The 12525-nt window shown below is 43.0% G+C and overlaps 1 protein-coding gene across 10 annotated transcripts in view; it reads left to right on the forward strand.

Moving 5' to 3' along the window:
- LOC133554362 (gastrula zinc finger protein XlCGF57.1-like) overlaps positions 1 to 12525 on the forward strand; it is a 295100-nt gene that overhangs the window by 268098 nt on the left and 14477 nt on the right. For 3 of the 10 annotated variants that reach the window (XM_061903002.1, XM_061902998.1, XM_061903003.1), the window contains exons 1-2: positions 9557 to 9650; positions 11496 to 11563. The exons of 4 other annotated variants lie outside the window; for them this stretch is intronic. The gene's annotated coding sequence lies outside the window, so the exon portion shown is untranslated. Of the gene's footprint in view, positions 1 to 9525; positions 9651 to 11355; positions 11374 to 11495; positions 11564 to 12525 lie in introns of those variants that run through there. 3 more of the 10 variants (XM_061902999.1, XM_061902997.1, XM_061903001.1) reach the window with 3 other exon arrangements.

Consider the following 12525-nt stretch of genomic DNA (forward strand, 5'->3'; position numbering starts at 1 on the left):
GTTTATTGACAGGTTGACAGTAGCCACACGCAGCAGTCCCAGCTGCAGTCAGAAGAGCAGGGATGGAAATTTTCCGTGGAATTCCGCCGATTTTGGCGCCGTCAGGATCATTTCTGTGAATCGTTTAAATCCGGGGAGAAAATTATAGGGGGGGTTAGGTACTCGTGGTTTTTGTCTCTGCCAGGCATGTGATTTTTCCGTCTAAAGTCGGAATTCCGTCATTTTTAATCTCGGGGGGGGGGGGAAAAGTGTCGACCAATCAACTACGGCGTAATATAATATTACGCCGTAGTTGATTGGTCGATATGTTCCTTGTGACCAATCAGGATATCTGTTATGAATGATGACGTTATTACCGCCATTTTCCAAATGTAAACGATGTCGGTTCTCGAGAGAAAGGACGCTTCACGATTAAAAGAAATTGATAAACATGTAAAAAATAAGTTTCGGTGGGACTGGATGGAAAGGGAAATTACTGATACTGTTGGGAAGAAGGAAGTTACGACTTTGTTCGGCAATTTTGTTCGGAAAATCGATCGTCCCGGAAACGTTTTGTGCACGTGGTGTCATGATGATATTGACAATGGATTCAAGGCTTTGGAAGTACATGCGAAACGCCAAAAACATATGAAGCAACTTTAAGCAAGGAAAACAAACTTTTCACTAGCTGGTACTTTTGGATGGCAACCAAAAGTGAGCAAACCTTACGGACTTCATCCTTTGTTTACATCGACAACTGCCGTAGACATTGAGAGGAAAGATCCACCCAAACAACCCACTTCAGTTGCAGACAGGGTAGTTAATAATGAGGTAAGCTAAAAAATATTTGCTTGCGAAATACACGTTTGTTTTAAATGTTAAAGGCCTACTGAAATTAGGTTTTCTTATTCAAACGGGGATAGTAGGTCCATTCTATGTGTCATACTTGATCATTTCGCGATATTGCCATATTTTTGATGAAAGGATTTAGATTTGGTTTTCTCCCGGAAAAGGGTGGAGTGCCATCTCCGGGTTGGGGAGGAGACCCTGCCCCAAGTGGAGGAGTTCAAGTACCTAAGAGTCCTGTTCACCAGTGGGGCAAGAGTGGATCATGAGATCGACAGGCGGATCGGTGCGACGTCTTCAGTAATGCGGACGTTGTACCGATCCGTTGTGGTGAAGAAGGAGCTGAGCCGGAAGGCAAAGCTCTCAATTTACCGGTCGATCTACATTCCCATCCTCACCTATGGTCATGAGCTTTGGGTCATGACCGAAAGGATAAGATCACGGGTACAAGCGGCCGAAATGAGATAGGGTGAGAAGCTCTGTCATCCGGGAGGAACTCAAAGTAAAGCCGCTGCTCCTCCACATCGAGAGGAGCCAGATGAGGTGGTTCGGGCATTTGGTCAGGATGCCACCCGAACGCCTCCCGAGGGAGGTGTTTAGGGCACGTCCAACCGGTAGGAGGCCACGGGGAAGACCCAGGACAAGTTGGGAAGACTATGTCTCCCGGCTGGCCTGGGAACGCCTTGGGATCCCCCGGGAAGAGCTAAACAAAGTGGCTGGGGAGAGGGAAGTCTGGGCTTTCCTGCTTAGGCTGCTACCCTTGCGACCCGACCTCGGATAAGCGGAAGAAGATGGATGGATGGATTTAGTAGAGAACATCCACGATAAAGTTCGCAACTTTCGGTGCTAAGACAAAAGCCCTGCCTCTACCGGAAGTCGCAGACGATGACGTCACACGTGTGGGGGCTACTCACATATTCACATTGTTTATAATGGGAGCCTCCAACAAAGAGTGCTATTCGGACCGAGAAAAGGAAAATTTCCCCATTAATTTGAGCGAGGATGAGAGATTAGTGTTTGAGGATGTTGATAGTGACGAACTAGAAAAAAAAAAACGCAAATGCATTGGGACGGATTACGATGTTTTTAGACACATTTAGTAGGATAATTCTGGGAAATCCCTTATCTTTCTATTGTGTTGCTAGTTTCATAGTACCTGATAGTCGGAGGTGTGTGTCCACGGGTGTCTTGACGCGCAGTGTCTCAGGGGAGTTGACGGCAGCTGCGACGGCAGCTGTGGACGGGGCAAGCTCAGCTTTTCTCTGGTAAGAAGCGACTTTTTAACCACAATTTTCTCACCGAAACCTGCTGGTTGACATTTGGTCATGGATCCATAGTAAAGTTTCACCTCCAGGAATTTTAAACAAGGAATCACCGTGTGTTTTTGTGGCTAAAGACTAAAGCTTCCCAACTCCATTTTGCTACTTTGACTTCTCCAATATAAATTGAACAAATTGCAAAAGATTCAGCAACACAGATGTCCAAAATACAGTGTAATTATGCCGTTAAAGCTGTGTGTGTGTGCTTAGCGCTCATACTTCCTAAAAACCTGTGACATCTTGCATACACGTCATCATTACACAACGTTTTCAAGACAAAATTCCCTGGAAATTTAAAATTGCAATTTAGTAAACTAAAAAGGCCGTATTGGCATGTGTTGCAATGTTAATATTTCATCATTGATATATAAACTATCAGACTGCGTGGTGGGTAGTAGTGGGTTTCAGTAGGCCTTTAACCAATTGCTTTGCGAAATATAAATGGCTTTTTCTAAAAACAAAAAGCCACGTGAAAATATATTATGAAATTACAGAAATTAAAAGAGTCGCATTATTGATTCCCGTTAACAATTTATTTAAAATAAATTTGCATATAATACTAGAGGCAGAAGTTGGCAGTGAAATCCAAAAAAAGAAGCTACAAAAGCAGACACCAAAAGGAAAATGCAGGCTGCTCAGAAATTTGCAAGGAAAGCTCATGTTAGGGCTCTCCCAGCAAGTAAATGTGCGGAGTGAACTGAAGTAATGTGGTAATACTGTAAATAAACTGTAGATAATAACACTGATCAATGTGACACCTGTGGATGTGAAATGAACACAAGATGTAAATATTAGTGACTAAATACTGTTGGGACTGAACCATATACAGTGATTCATTAGGATAATTGGGCTATGTATGTTCTTTTAATGATGTTTTCATGTCTTTAGTTTAAACACTAAAATATTTTCTTCAAATGGTGCTGTCTTTGTTCATTTTAGCATGTTAAATTGGTGAAAAACCAGGAGCTACGGGGGCGTTGCCCACCTTGTCCCCCCACCAGGGCACCGCCCTGGACCTGGCTGGGGGCCTTCGTCCCCCAGACCCCAATATTGTCGAAGTAGACGAACTGATCAGCGATTTCATTGCAAAGTGCGATGAACCGGGACATGCTCAGTGCCTATATTGCAAGGACGTTGTGAACTATAGATCTCGGGGAAAGGTGGCACGCTTTGCCCACACGAAATCGGCAAGTGAGTTTACGGAGAAGAATTCTGGTTAATCCATTTGTAGGCCTATTTTTGTCTATAATCCAAAAGTGTACAAAAATGTTGTCAGGGTCAAATACTATGAGACATTATAAGGACACCAAAACAGAGAATAGAAGACAAACCAGTGATTGCTTTTCACGTACGAGGAGAGAAACTGGAGCAAGTTGTCAGTTACAGGCTCCTAATTTACTCTGAAACTTTCTCCAGTCTCCTCGCCTTTTTAATTCATTTAAGGAAGCCCTTTCAGTACAAGCACGCACACACAGCTGCACTCAGGGAGGGGGATTTACAGCTGTGCTGGATACCTAACCCCTGTGGTGAGAACTAAACACGGGCAAATACATAGCAACAAAAGGATTAGCAATATCCTGCATTGCTCTGGCCCAGGGCTTCACGGTGGCAGAGGGTTTAGTGCGACTGCCTCACAATACGAAGTTCCTGCAGTCCTGGGTTCAAATCCAGGCTCGGGATCTTTCTGTGTGGAGTTTGCATGTTCTCCCCGTGAATGCGTGGGTTCCCTCCGGGTACTCCGGCTTCCTCCCACTTCCAAAAACATGCACCTGGGGATAAGTTGATTGGCAACACTAAATTGGCCCTAGTGTGTGAATGTGAGTGTGAATGTTGTCTGTCTATCTGTGTTGGCCCTGCGATGAGGTAGCGACTTGTCCAGGGTGTACCCCGCCTTCCGCCCGATTGTAGCTGAGATAGGTGCCAGCGCCCCCCGCAACCCAAAAGGGAATAAGCGGTAGAAAATGGATGGATGCTCTGGCCCATCTGCAAATTCCTCGTTTAAGTGGGTAGGTCAACCTAAATTCAATCCAACACCAAGTTTCCTTTCTACTTGTCTACTCAATGCACAAAACAATCACATTTCAATAAAATTAGATAACTTATTGGGCTTCACGGTGGCAGAGGGGTTAATGCGTCTGCCTCACAATACGAAGGTCCTGCAGTCCTGGGTTCAAATCCAGGCTCGGGATCTTTCTCTCTGGAGTTTGCATGTTCTCTCTGGAGTTTGCGTGGGTTCCCTCCGGGTACTCCGGCTTCCTCCCACTTCCAAAGACATGCACCTGGGGATAGGTTGATTGGCAACACTAAATTGGCCCTAGTGTGTGAATGTGAGTGTGAATGTTGTCTGTCTATCTGTGTTGGCCCTGCGATGAGGTGGCGACTTGTCAAGGGTGTACCCCGCCTTCCGCCCGATTGTAGCTGAGATAGGTGCCAGCGCCCCCCGCGACCCTGAAAGGGAATAAGCGGTAGAAATGGATGGATGGATGGAGATAACTTATTTACAATTAATCCAACAAATTTGATATATGTGTAAACTTGTATACATAAATTTCATCAAATGATACATTTTTATGAAAATATTTGCTAATAAATGTGAAATATTGGTCAGGAGAATATTGTTAGACTTGGAGTCAAAATAGCAGGAAATGCATCCTAAGCTAACATAGATTTCAATTTTTTTATGGGGGAGCATGCCCCCAGACCCCCCTAGCAGGCAAGTGCACCATGTGCACTCGGGTGCAGCCGCTTTTTAGGATTGAAAATTTGTCAGATGATTTTGGAAATCTTTATTCCCATCCCTGGAGGAGAGAGTACAGGCTCATGAGTTGACACAGTTCATGCTAAAGAGCCAGTCAATAGTTTCTGTTTGCTCGTCAATGTCACAACCCTCCAACCTATTGAACAAATGTAACATTCAAACATTTAATGATGCAGAACAAATGATTTAGATTTAAAGAAGAAAAGACAACAGAAGAGAGTTTATTTGCAGCTCTAATCACATTTAGCATTTTTAGGTCACATTTATTCCTCTCTCCTACAGTGTCGTTTACAATAGATTATGTAAATAGGCGATGATGTCTTCTACACACTTTTAGGACAGCCAATAGCTGCTTTCCTTACTGAGGAGTTGGCAACACTCCATTGCATTACACTGCAAACACATGTGGACACCCTGATGTTAGGACATGGTGTTCATTATGGACATTCTGGGACGAAAATAAAAGTCCAGTTACAAAACATTACTAGGTTTCAGATTCGGGGGTCCGTTCTTCCCAATTAGGCCTCAAGGTTACCCTGCCCCTTTCACTTTAAAACTGTGAACCAACTCTATATCGACAAGGTCCTTGAGGATGCTTGGGAGTTTGAGAAAGCCTTTCGACCATGTCCCTCGGGAAGTCTTGTGGGGAGTGTGCAAAGAGTGGGGTATCGAACCATCTAATTGGGGTGGTCCGCTGCCTGTATGATTGGTGTCAAGAGCTTGGTCCGTGTTGCTCGCAGTAAGTAAAATCCGTTTCCAGTGCGAATTGGACTCCGCCAGGGCTGCCCTTTGTCACAGATTCTGTTCATAACTTTTATTGACAGAATGTCTAGGCGCAGTCAGGGCGTCGAGGGGATTCGGTTTGTTGGCTGCAGGATTAGGTCTCTGCTTTTTGCAGATGATGTGGTCCTGATGGCTTCATCTGGCCAAGGTCTTCAGCCCAGATGATGCGCTCCTGATGGCTTCATCTGGCCAAGGTCTTCAAATCTCACTGGATCGGCTCACAGCCGAGTGTGAGGCAACTTGGATGGGAATCAGCACCTCCAAATCCTAGTCCATGTTTCTTGCAGGTAAAAGGGCGGAGTGCAATCTCCGGGTTGGGAAGGAGATCTTGCCCAGGTTGAGAAGTCTCGGAGTCTTTTTTTCAAGTGAGGGGAGAATAGATCATGAGATCGACAGGTGGATCGGTGCGGCGTCTTCAGTAACGCGGACACTCTATCAAAATATCGTGGCGAAGAAGGAGCTTAGCCGTTAAGCAAAGCTGTCAATTTACCGTTGAATCTACGTTCCTGTCCTCACCTATGGTCATGAACTTTGGGTAATGACCAAAAAGACAAGATCATGGGTACAAGTGTCACGTGCGGGTCGCATCTTACTGCGAGGTTCGTTCCCCCGGGATGCAAACGGACTAGTCCGGACAGGACGTGCAGATAGGAGCATGCTTTATTCTTTGAACAATCAAAGAAGCACCAAAAACAAAAAACAAGTTGAAGGAAACACGTGCCAATCACACTCGGAGCTAACAGTTAGCATAGGCTAGGAGACAGTAAAGACTCATGTAACAGGCGAGTAACGTGAATAAATAGCTCTCTGATTAGTGCACGGCAACAGGTGAACGCACTAATCAGAGGCAGGTGAAACCAATTACTACCCATGGTAACAAAAACAAACACAGAAGTGCCCAAAACAGGAACTAAGGGAGTCCAAAACTAACAGAACCTAACTAAACAAAACTTGATCCGGCCATTGATTATGATAACAAGCAGTCGAAATAAGTTTCCTTTTGTTGGGTGGCGGGGTTCTCTCTTAGAGAAAGGGTGAGAAGCTGTGTCATCTGGACAGAGCTCAATGTAAAGCCACATCTTCTCCACATCGAGAAGAGCCGGATGAGGTGGTTCGGGACGCCACCCTGGATGCCTCCCTAAGGAGTTGTTTAGGGCACGTCCGACCATTAAGATGCGAAAGGAAAGAACCGGGACACGTTTGGGAGACAATGTCTCCTGGTTGGCCTGGTAACGCCTCAGGATCCCGCAGGAGGAAAATATCCGTCGTACATACATTCGTATCTGTGTTAATAGAACCCAGTTGGAGCTGGGACGCATTATCTTTTATCTCCTCTCTAATTTGATCATTAAACAAATTCATAAAGTCATCACGCGAGTTAGTGGAGCTTTTTAAGATGTGCCATGTCGCTTTAAAGGGGAACATTATCACCAGACCTATGTAAGCGTCAATATATACCTTGATGTTGCCGAAAAAAGACCATATGTTTTTTTAACCAATTTCCAAACTCTGAAAAGGTGAATTTGGCGATTAAAACGCTTTTCAATTGTTCGCTGTCGGAGCGATGACCTTTCACCCGTGACGATACAACGGGAAGCAATCCGCCATTTTCTCAATCTTATTACACACACCGAGTCAAATCAGCTCTGTTATTTTCCATTTTTTTCGACTGTTTTACGTACCTTGGAGACATCATGCCTCGTCGGTGTGTTGTCGGGGGGTGTAACAATACAATCAGGGACGGTTTCAAGTTGGCTTACGTGTGCATCGATTAGCACGGCATGCTAATCGATGCTAACATGCTATTTAGGCTAGCTGTATGTACATATTGCATTGTTATGCCTCATTTGTAGCTATATTTGCATCCAGCCTTTCCCTCCACCCACATTTAAGGCCAAACAAACACATACCAAATGATGGGTTCAAGTTGCACCAGTGTCAAAAGATGCGAAAGTCCCTCGTTTGTTTTGCACATTTTACCGACGATAGCGGTGCTACAACATAGATGTGTGGATATCCTGCGAGACTCAAAGCAGATGCATTTCCAACGATAAAGTCAACGAAATCACAAAGGTGAGTTTTGTTGATGTTATTGACTCATGTGCTAATCAGACATATTTGGTCGCGGCATGACTGCCAGCTAATTGATGCTAACATGCTATTTAGGCCAGCTGTATGTACATTTGTAGCTATATTTGCATCCAGCCTTTCATCCACTCACATTTAATGCCAAACAAACACTTACCAATCGACATATTTAAGTTGGTCCAGTGGTCAAAAGATGCAATCGTTGGTTGGAAGGGGATCGCTCAATAGCTTCAGTTTCTTCTTCAATTTCGTTTTTGCTATTTGCCTCCACATTCCAACCATCCGTTTCAATACATGCGTAATCTGTTGAATCGCTTAAACCGCTGAAATCCAAGTCTGAATCCTAGCTAATGTCGCTATATCTTGCTGTTCTATCCGCCATATTTGTTTGTATTGGCGTCACTATGTGACGTCACAGGAAAATGGACGGGTGGATTTACAGATAGCGAAAATCAGGCACTTTAAAGCCTTTTTTCGGGATATTCCATGATGGGTAAAATTTTGAAAAAAACTTCGAAAAATAAAACTAGCCACTGGGAACTGATTTTTATTGGTTTTAACCCTTCTGCAATTGTGATAATGTTCCCCTTGAATGTTATTTTTGTTTTTCATTTTGTTTTTTGTCATAAAGTTGTTTTTTACTTTTACGTAGCTACTAATAAAGGTATCAATCAATCAATCAATCAATCAATCAATCAATCAATCAATCAATCAATCAATCAATCAATCAATCAAAAAAGCCCGGACTCCTCTCCCCAGCCACTTCGTCCAGCTCTTCCCGGGGGATCCCGAGGCGTTCCCAGGCCAGCTTGGAGACATAGTCTTCCCAACTTGTCCTGGGTCTTCCTCGTGGCCTCCTACCGGTTGGACGTGCCCTAAACACCTTGCCCAAACTTTGTTGCACAATGAGTTAATGCTCCAATCACTATATTTTATATGCAGTCACCTTTGAATATATGTATCTACAAATATGCAGTTTTTTTCCAGTTGTCTGGACAAAATAGATTAGGGAGTTTATCAGATCAAAACAAACAAGAGAAGGTGTAACAATAGGCGATTATTTACCAATCATAATGTGTTGTCCTCAATCCATACTGAGTATATTGGTTATTATACCTGTTTGTTTAATCTTCTCATCTTCCAAATTATCCTCGTAAGCTCTTGTCACATTTAGTCTTCTCTCATTCCTTTGGCCATCCTTTCTTGCAGTCGCCCTTCTAGTCCAATCTGTTTACCTCTCTTCCGACTCCATTTGGTCTGACTCAGATATCGGTACCGCATTCCCGCAGCTCTGTCCGTCTGTCTGTTGTTCGTCTTATTATCCATTACCACCTGCTGGTCACAATATGTATTGCAGTCAGTTGAGCAGCATATCGTGACGCAATGACCACTTGGAAGATTCCTGCTTCTCAAACCTGAGGCAGTATAAAGATGGATTTTCCATTTTTCATTGGCGGGGTCAGTGTCTACTAATTATGGCAATGGAGGAGACAATGAAACGGTAAATAGTAACAGTAGGTTAGAAATGTGAGAATGACACGTTAGTGTGGTACACTTAAAACTAGACCACCAATTGCGTTTTGATATTTTATCATTTAGTCATATGGTGGAGTATTTTATTTTCCAAATATGTTTACGGTTTAATATCGTTGTGAGGACCGGGAGTAATTATTACATTATTTGGTGTGAAACAAAACATTAATACTGGAGAAACGGGGGTGGGGGGGGGGGTTGGCGGAATCAAAGTGTTGACGCCTGCCGCGCGCGCCGGACTTCTATGTTTGAGGACACTTCCGCCTCCTCGCCGGACTGATGTCGGAAGATAAAAACATTGCTTCAGTGCCTCATTCCTGTGTCAATATCTACCTGCTTTTCAGGTTAGTATACGGTGAAATTTACACATGTTTATTTTCATGAATATGAACATTCTATGACGAATGTGAAATGTCGAGAGAATTACGTTTTGGGTGATGTGGCAACAAACGGCGGTGTTTAAAATGGCGGCGTCTGTTTGTAAAATATATTATTGTGGAAACCCACACGACATAGAGAGAATGATTAAGTTCACTTTGGCCCGTAATATGTGACATAAACGTATGAAGATGTTATTTACGCAATTTATTAGTCGACAAAATCACTTACAACATCCATCCATTCCTACCGCTTATTTCCTTAGGGGTCGCGGGGGCCAAGGTGCCTATCTCAGCTACAATCGGGCGGAAGGCGGGTTACACCCTGGAAAAGTCGCTATTTCATCACAGCACTTAAAAAATGTCTAGTTTAAAGCAGTGGTTCTCAAATGGGGGTACGCGTACCCCTTGGGGTACTTGAGGTTTTTTTTTAAAAGAATATTGTAAAAATAGCAACAATTCAAACATACTTTAAAAATATATTTATTGAATAATACTTCAACAAAATATGAATGTAAGGTCATAAACTGTGAGAAAAAAAATACAACAATGCAATATTCAGTGTTGACGGATAGATTTTCTGTGGACATGTTCCATAAACATTGATGTTAAAGGCCTACTGAAACCCACCACGCAGTCTGATAGTTTATATATCAATGATGAAATATTAACATTGCAACACATGCCAATACGGCCTTTTTAGTTTACTAAATTACAATTTTAAATTTCCCGGGAGTTTCGTCTTGAAAACGTCGTGTAATGATGACGTGCACGCGTGACGTCACGGGATTTTAGGAAGTGTGAGCGCTACGCACACACACGGGTAAAAGTCGTCTGCTTTAACTGCATAATTACACAGTATTTTGGACATTGTGTTGCTGAATCTTTTACAATTTGTTCAATTAAAATTAGAGAAGTCACAGTAGAAAGATGGAGTTGGGAAGCTTTAGCCTTTAGCCACACAAACACACGGTGATTACCGTAATTTCCGGACCATAAGGCGCACCTGACTATAAGCCGCACCAGCTAAATTTAGGGGAAAATACAGAGTGCTCCATATATAAGCCGCACCCGACTATAAGCTGCAGGCGTTTTGATATGTAATTACCGTAGTATATAGAGGTTCCTGCTACCACGGAGGGGATTGTTGGGACAGAGATGACTGTTTGGGAACGCAAAGCGTCCCATTTATTAACAATAAATCTTTCAATCATACAATCAAACTTTCATATCTTTGACATGGCGAACAGCATTCGTGCAGAGTACAAATAATACAACGGTGCAAAGTAATACACAGTGCTCGCCTGTAACACGGCAGTAAAAGTGGAGTCTTCATGCTGCCGTCTCCAACGTCTCACCATTGATTCATTGATGTCAGGGGTACGTGCAACAGCTCTATTTCCTTCTTTGACAGCCAGATCGATTGCCTTTAACTTAAAAGCATCATCATATGCACTTCTCCGTTTGTTTTCCATATTGAGGGTGTTTGCATGAACACTTCCTTTGCGCAAACTCTCGCTGACGCTCTCCTACTCTTTGTTTTGCTCTCGTTACCTGGCGCCAGATGTCTGCCTCGGTCTCGCGCATCCTTGGTAGTGCGCGCCCCTGGTTACCGTAAGCCGCACCTTTGTATAAGCCGCAGGGACCAGAACGACGGAAAAAAGTAGCGGCTTATAGTCCGGAAATTACGGTACTTGTTTAAAATTCCCGGAGGTGAAAATTTACTATGGATCATGAATCCCTGACCAAATTTCAACTAGCAGGTTTCGGTGAGAAAATTGTGGTTAAAAAGTCAGTTCTTACCGTCCATAGCTGCCGTCGACTCCCCTGAGATACTGCGCGTCAACACCCGGCCGTGGACACACCCCTCCGACAATCAGGTACTATTAAACTGACTAAAACACTAGCAACACAATAGAAAGATAAGGGATTTCCCAGAACTATCCTAGTAAATGTGTTTAAAAACATCGGAATACGTCCCAATGCTATCGCGTTATTTTTTTTAACACTTTTTTTTTTTTCTAGTCCGTCGCTATCAATATCCTCAAACACGAATCTTTCATCCTCGCTCAAATTAATGGGGAAATTGTCGTTTTCTCGGTCCGAATAACTGTTTTTGTCGGAGACTCCCATTAAAATCAATGTGAATATATGAGGAGCCATCAACATGTGACGTCATCGTCTGCGACTTCAGGTAAAGGCGAGGCTTTTTCAGGAAGTATCAAAAGTGGCGAACTTTATCGTCTGTTTTCTCTACTAAATCCCTGCAGCAAAAATATGGCAATATCGCGAAATGATCAAGTATGACACATGGAATGGACCTGCTATTCCCGTTTAAATAAGAAAATCTCATTTCAGTAGGCCTTTAAAGATTTCTCTTTTTGTAAAGAAATGTTTAGAATGAAGTTCATGAATCCAGATGGATCTCTTGATTGATTGATGATTACTTCTATGTGTAGAAATCTTTATTTATAATTGAATCACTTATTTATTCTTCAACAAGTTTTTAGTTTTTTTTTATATATTTTTTTCAAAATAGTTCAAGAAAGACCACTACAAATGAGCAATATTTTGCACTGTTATACAATTTAATAAATCAGAAACTGATGACATAGTGCTGTATTTTGGGGCGGTATAGCTCGGTTGGTAGAGTGGCAACTTGAGGCTTCCCGGTTCGATCCCCACTTCCGCCATCCTAGTCACTGCCGTTGTGTCCTTGCGCTGCAGTGCTGAATTTTACTTCTTTATCTCTTTTTTTCTCAACCAAAAATGCTTTGCTCTGATTAGGGGGTACTTGAATTAAAATAATGTTCACAAGGGGTACATCACTGAAAAAAGGTTG

The sequence above is a fragment of the Nerophis ophidion genome, linkage group LG06 (genome assembly GCF_033978795.1).
Source record: "Nerophis ophidion isolate RoL-2023_Sa linkage group LG06, RoL_Noph_v1.0, whole genome shotgun sequence".
NCBI classification, from domain to species: domain Eukaryota; kingdom Metazoa; phylum Chordata; class Actinopteri; order Syngnathiformes; family Syngnathidae; genus Nerophis; species Nerophis ophidion.